A 6,359-nucleotide genomic window follows, 5' to 3' on the forward strand; every position below is an offset into this window, starting at 1 on the left:
AAAACATGCCAGTTGATATGTTATATTCTATTGATAGAATATAAATACTACGGTAGAATATTAGATTTTTTGGTTAACGAGGGATGCTCACTCCCATGCCTGCTCTCTCAGAACAAAACTATTGTACAATTATCTTAGTTTTGTTAAGTATTGTACAATAATCTTTGGTGCCTCCGAACAAACTCTAAGTGGTCAACCAGAGGAAGAATAACCACTGAGTTCTAGTTACTATATATTATCAGGAAGCTATGGTTTTGCCAACTAAAATGAGAGGATAAATTGCAATGTAATATCGTAATTTCATTTGACTAGCAACAGTAATTAGTACTTTTCAAGATTGAACCAAAGAACCTCTGACCTCTGTTTTGACCTAAACCTAATAGTAAAATTCCATGAAAGCATTAAGTATCCGATGGGAGAAAGAAATGCCTAGTAGGAACGAAACTGTTTTTGTGTGTGTGTGTGTGTGAGATTTGTTCCCATTATACAAGTTAATTAGATCACAAGTTCACAACGTTATATTTTTTAATGCATTACTCCTATTGCCATAAATATAGACGGAAAATACCAGGCTAATTTTTCTCACGCAATAGCATATCAAGTGACTTGTCAGTAAGCATGTGCGATTGACTTTTCAGCATAGGTTTAAACTACAGCTCAATTTTTACATATTTAGTATGATAAAAATTTGATGAGGAGGTATGCATGCTTTTTCCGCTTCAAAATTAGCACTGGAGTGTTTGTGAATTGGAAGAAAAATAGCTCCGAAATGAATACCTCTGTAGCTCATACACAGTAATCTTTATTGAATCATTTTCTTTATCTGGCATCAGCTGTCAAACATAAACTGTAATTTTCTTAAAAATTAAATTATACAATTAATTGCACAATTGAGCCAAATGAAAAACGATTTAACTTTCCAGAATAGAAAATTGAAAGGATAGGATATCCCAACAAAAACATTTTGTTTGCTTGATTTGTATGGAATTAGATATGATATATGCCTTACGTAGTTGGAGTTAGGCTTTTCAATCCTATTTTCTAAATTTATATTTAATTGTAGAATTAGATTTCTTCTTAATACAAATTAAATGTCTAGAGTGAAAATAACTATGGATGATTTTCCAAAACTTAAAAAGTAGGATAAGCATTACAATTTCACATTACCATTCGACCTGAAAATTCTTTCCGGAGTAATCATGGCATATCATCGCCACCATTTTCATTGTTTATCAACATACAGCAGTCTTAAACATGTTTATTGACTATTCATTTACATATTAAATGACATTTTATATGATGTGATTCAATATGGTTTTCAAGTATGATTATGATTTGTGACCTAATTCTCGTTGTACTAAACAAAGTTCTGAAAACCTTCATTGATGTAAAGATATTAAAACCCTTTGATTATTACTAACAAATTCGTAGTAATGAAAAATAAAATGTATATGTACCTGAGTATTAATGCATGCTTTAAATTAAGGACAAGCAATAACCATTAATGCTGGATATGACCATTGAATAACTTTGTCAGCTTGGGTTTTAAAGAAATCATACCAAGTATCATGAATAAAGCTAGAAATCAATTCAATCATGCAATAAAGAAAAGCTACCTATGCTACCTGAGGTTAGTGAACTTTGGCAAATGGATGTTTCAGAGGGAAATAATATACAGTGAGGGAAATGAAGAAAGTGAAGGAGAAAGGATTGTCGAAGGAGATAGATTACCTATTTAAATTTGAGATCGGAACCTAAAGAAATCCATACTAGAGATTTGGTCTTCATGGTTAAGTTTGATGAATAGTAGTACACGTAATGTTCACAGTGAAAGTTCTAAAAGCTGCCAAGAGTAAGCTTGAATAGAATAAAAATAAAGAAAAAGAATAGATATATATGAGGAAGAACGACATAAAGCGCAATATGTGGAAGTGAAGAAATTGCTAGGAAGTGCCGGCGGAGCAATATGTATATCATATATGATATTGGTAGAGAGTAGAAAAATAGAAAAGTAAGAAAAAGAGAACAGACAAGACAGATGCCAAACCTCAATAATTCAAAGCCTAATATCAATTTTCTGACTGAGTAGATGTTATGTAATCAATTCATATCTTAACAATTCTATTATTAACAACATTGGATCACATCCATATAAACTAGAGAGGATGGGATAAGTGTTGGAAATCGACAACACACAAATAATCGGAAACGTAAAAGAAAAAGAGAGAGAGAATAGACACAGCGATTTACCCTGGTTCACCCAATTTAGGCTACGTCCAGCATGTCTGTACTATATCCACCTCACCACTACTCGTTACAAGTCTCTCGGTTTACAAGACAAATATAAATAGGATTATAATACCCTAACAACAGCTATTCATGGGCCCAAGCCCAGTTGCCTTTCTGCTGACCCCGATAATTAGGGTCCTCATCAGCATGCGAAGTATGAGTCATACCCAACAATAAGATCCCTATCCTATCAATTAAGGCAGATTTTATATCAACTGGGAGATCTCAAATGTTCAAGCTTATGAAAGTAATCCTTATAAATAAGAGGCTAAAAATTTCATATACATATGTTTACTATTAATATCAATGCATACACTCATATCTTGGCTATAAGAATATTGCTTGTGCACAATGATTGAAGTATTGGCTATAAGCCAATCAAGATATCTATCTTTAAAATATCTCTAAACACATATCATACTATATAATTCTATGGTTCTCTGAGACCGAAGATATAAACACTTCAGATGAGTTTAAGAGTGGCTTAATTATTAACCAGAGAAGTAAATTTAAGTTGAATCAGTTAAATCAAATCAATGATTAACTGGCAAGCTTTTTGCTTGATTGGCTAATTGCAATACTACCACTGCATGTTTTTCTTGCATACAATATATTAATGATATAATTTATTTATTTTTGGGCAATTTTCCCTTTCAACAAACAGTAGAGAAAAGAACGCGTGTACTACAGAAAGAAACTTGTGAGTTGTGACTTGTAATCAGTCATGATCAGCTACTTATTAATCACCAGTTAACTTTGACAACACATGCAATTGTGGAACCACCGTCTATCTACTACCATACAAACATGCATAGCCTCTGGATGCGACTGCCGTATGTATACGCACATAAAAATAACGAAAAAAAAGTGGTTGGACAGGGGGGAAAAATGGGAACATGTGACATAAGATTATGTTAGAGGATCTCATCTATCTTGATATAAATTAATGGTGATAGAAGAATGCATTAAAATAAATAGTGAAAAAAATAATCACCATGGATTAATATCTGAGTGGTTGAAGGAGAGGATCCATTTCAAAAAAAATTAGATCTTGTTGTAAAAAAATCAGAGTAAAAGGGCTTGAAATCTATTTTACATAGGAAATTATCAATTTTTACTGCGTAAGTTTTATATATTTATAGACATTAATTTTATTTACATTTAATAATTTTAATTTATGGAGTAAATCATTAGCTGTAAATAAAATCAACTTGAGATAGGAGTTATTGGATTTATATCTATAAATGTTGATTATTCCTCAATTTATATATATTATTATATAATTGACAATAAATCAATAGCTCGAGCTAACAACAACATTACCCGAACTTTTATTACAAAAGCTACACATTGTACCAATCCATATAAATAAGCAAGTGTGAACATATTGAAACAGAATTTAAAATGAATAGCCAACTGGTAGTGACATACTCCTGCCAACGCCCACCTTCTCTTCTCAATAATTTACTTGCCTGCGTTCTTGTTTTGCAAAGCGCGCACCGCCTTACTTCCTAATTATGACAATTAATTGTCAACACTGACTTAAAAAAAAAAAATTAAGTAATGGGTGTATCTTTCTTTTCGTATTTGGTGTGCGCGTGTAAATGAATTAGGCTGGTCTATGACCTAATTTATATTAGGTAAAACTTGACATATTACAAATAGTAAAATAGAATAGGTCTAAGCTTTTAAAAAATTTATTTAAAAATAGGTCATAGACTTTTTTTTGTACATGTCGAGCCTATAAGTTTACAGGCCGACCTATATCATATTATTTATTTTAAATAAAATAAATAAAATTATGATTTTAATAATTTTGAATAATAAAGTAATATTATTTTAGTTATTTTTTTAATTGTTGAATGTTTAATAGGTTTAAACAGACTAACAGGCTTGAGTTAAGACTTTTATTTTTTAAATATAAATCAGGTCAAATTTGTAATTTGAGACTTACAGAGGCTAACAGGTCAGGCCAAACCCTTTTTACATAAATATGATCTATTTAATCCAAAATTTAGCCCAGCCTAACCTATTTACACTTTGTATTTCTTTATACCATTTTCTTCGTTGTTTCCATTTTCCTTTTTGCTTCTGTTATTTAGTTTTTTTTTTTTTTTTTTTTTTTGTAATTGTTAACGGCCAAACAGTAGTACGCTTCGTAGTTTACTTCTTAAAATAGAGTCCTAAAGCTAGTTTTTCTAGAAAAAGCAATAGAGAGTGAGCCGAAATTTTTTACGTAGTTTTTTTTTTTTTTTTGGTCAATATTTACGTAGTTTTCAACTATATGACTTATGAAAAATAATTCACGAATAATCATCTAAAATATATAAAAAATAGAATGACTTATGAAAAGGGGAAAGATATTATAACAATTAATTAACGTTACTACCAATAATTTTCACCGTTAGATCGATTATGTTGATCCAACGGTTATATTTATTTCCATCTTTGTATGGTTATAATTTTTCATATTTATATTTTATATTTATTTCCACCTTTATACGATTATAATTTTTTATATTTAATAAATCATTAAATATGGGGAATCATAACCATACAAGAATAAAAATAAATATAATCGTTGGATCAACATAATCGATCTAACGATGAAATTGATTGGTAGTAACATTGATAATAACACTAATTGGTTGTTACAATACACTAAATTTATGAAAAAATATCTGGTAATAATTTTACGGTGAATTAGTTTAATTGGTTGAGTCAATTGATTCAATGAAGGGGGGTGGGGTGGGGGGTGGTTGTTGATAAGTTTCAATTAATTTAAAATGACTTAACTATCAATTTGATTTTAAAACCAGTCATAATCAAATAAGTGTCTAAGCAATGTTTTAAAGACACTTCCCTTTCTTTTAGTAGGTTTTATATTTAAATTCAAATATTGTAATGCTCATTTTGATCATAGTCCCTTCAGCCCATTCAAACGTTATAAATAAATATTAAAATGAACCATATGTCTTTGAATTGCAATCCGATTTAACATCAAAAAATAGACATTTTATTGTGTTTAAAACATATGTATTAGTTTATTCTAAGATATTTTAATTAAAAATAAAATAATAATAATAATATGAAATGAAATTTTATGAGCATACTTTATATCTTATTCTTATAATGTTCGTTGATGCATTCCCAAACTTGCGGATTGAATACGACTACGCATAGTCATCTCCTTAATAATTAGGATAAAAGGAAAGAAAAGAAAGAGTGGGAATATGTAAAAAAACCAGAAATCGAAGATTATCACAAACGTCATTAATCTATATACATTAAATTTGAGTACTCATTTTTAACAATTGATTAATTTGTTAAGCTAATATTTTAATTTCAATATTACATATTTTTTCTTTTAGTATTTTTCTTTTTTGGTTGGGGGAGGGGGAATGCGTATACTCTCCTTTATAAGCTTTAAGCCTTTTTAATTTTAATTTCATCCAAATTAATTTCCAAGAATATTATTGTTATAATAGGCCCTGCTATTAATTTGAAATTAACTTTTAACGATGAATTATTAATGCATATTATTTATTTAAAAATCCGATTATTTCTTATTTTACTGGTCCAATATATAAAAAAAGCAATGTTTCAAGTTTTGTATTTTTTATTCTTTTGTTTTTTTTAATTTGTATATTAAAAAATAAGATAATAATTTTTTAAATAAAAATATCAATCAATGACTTAGGTTTATAAGAATGAAGAGTTATGATTTATTCACTAGTAGTAAGTTAATTCAAGTTATCAAAAGGATGTATTAATTATAACGTAGTTGGAGTTTAAGAAATAATTGGGACGAAAATAAAGCTAAAGATGTCTATTTACAAAAAAGATAATATTTAAGTTGGCTCAACATGTTTTTTTCCTAATTTTTTTCTTTCAATGAGCCTTAACGTTTCAATTTATCTTTATTTTTTAGGATACTATATCCATAATTTTCAAATGTGATTTCTATCCTTATCCAATTGTTAAAAAAATAAGATATAGAAAAGAAAAAGATAAAAACAAAGTAAATTTTAGATATTTATATATTTAATTATAATATGAATATAGGAAAA

The sequence above is a fragment of the Gastrolobium bilobum genome, unplaced genomic scaffold, assembly GCF_033153095.1.
Source record: "Gastrolobium bilobum isolate Gb01-03AN ecotype WA unplaced genomic scaffold, APGP_CSIRO_Gbil_v1 utg1240, whole genome shotgun sequence".
NCBI classification, from domain to species: Eukaryota; Viridiplantae; Streptophyta; class Magnoliopsida; order Fabales; family Fabaceae; genus Gastrolobium; species Gastrolobium bilobum.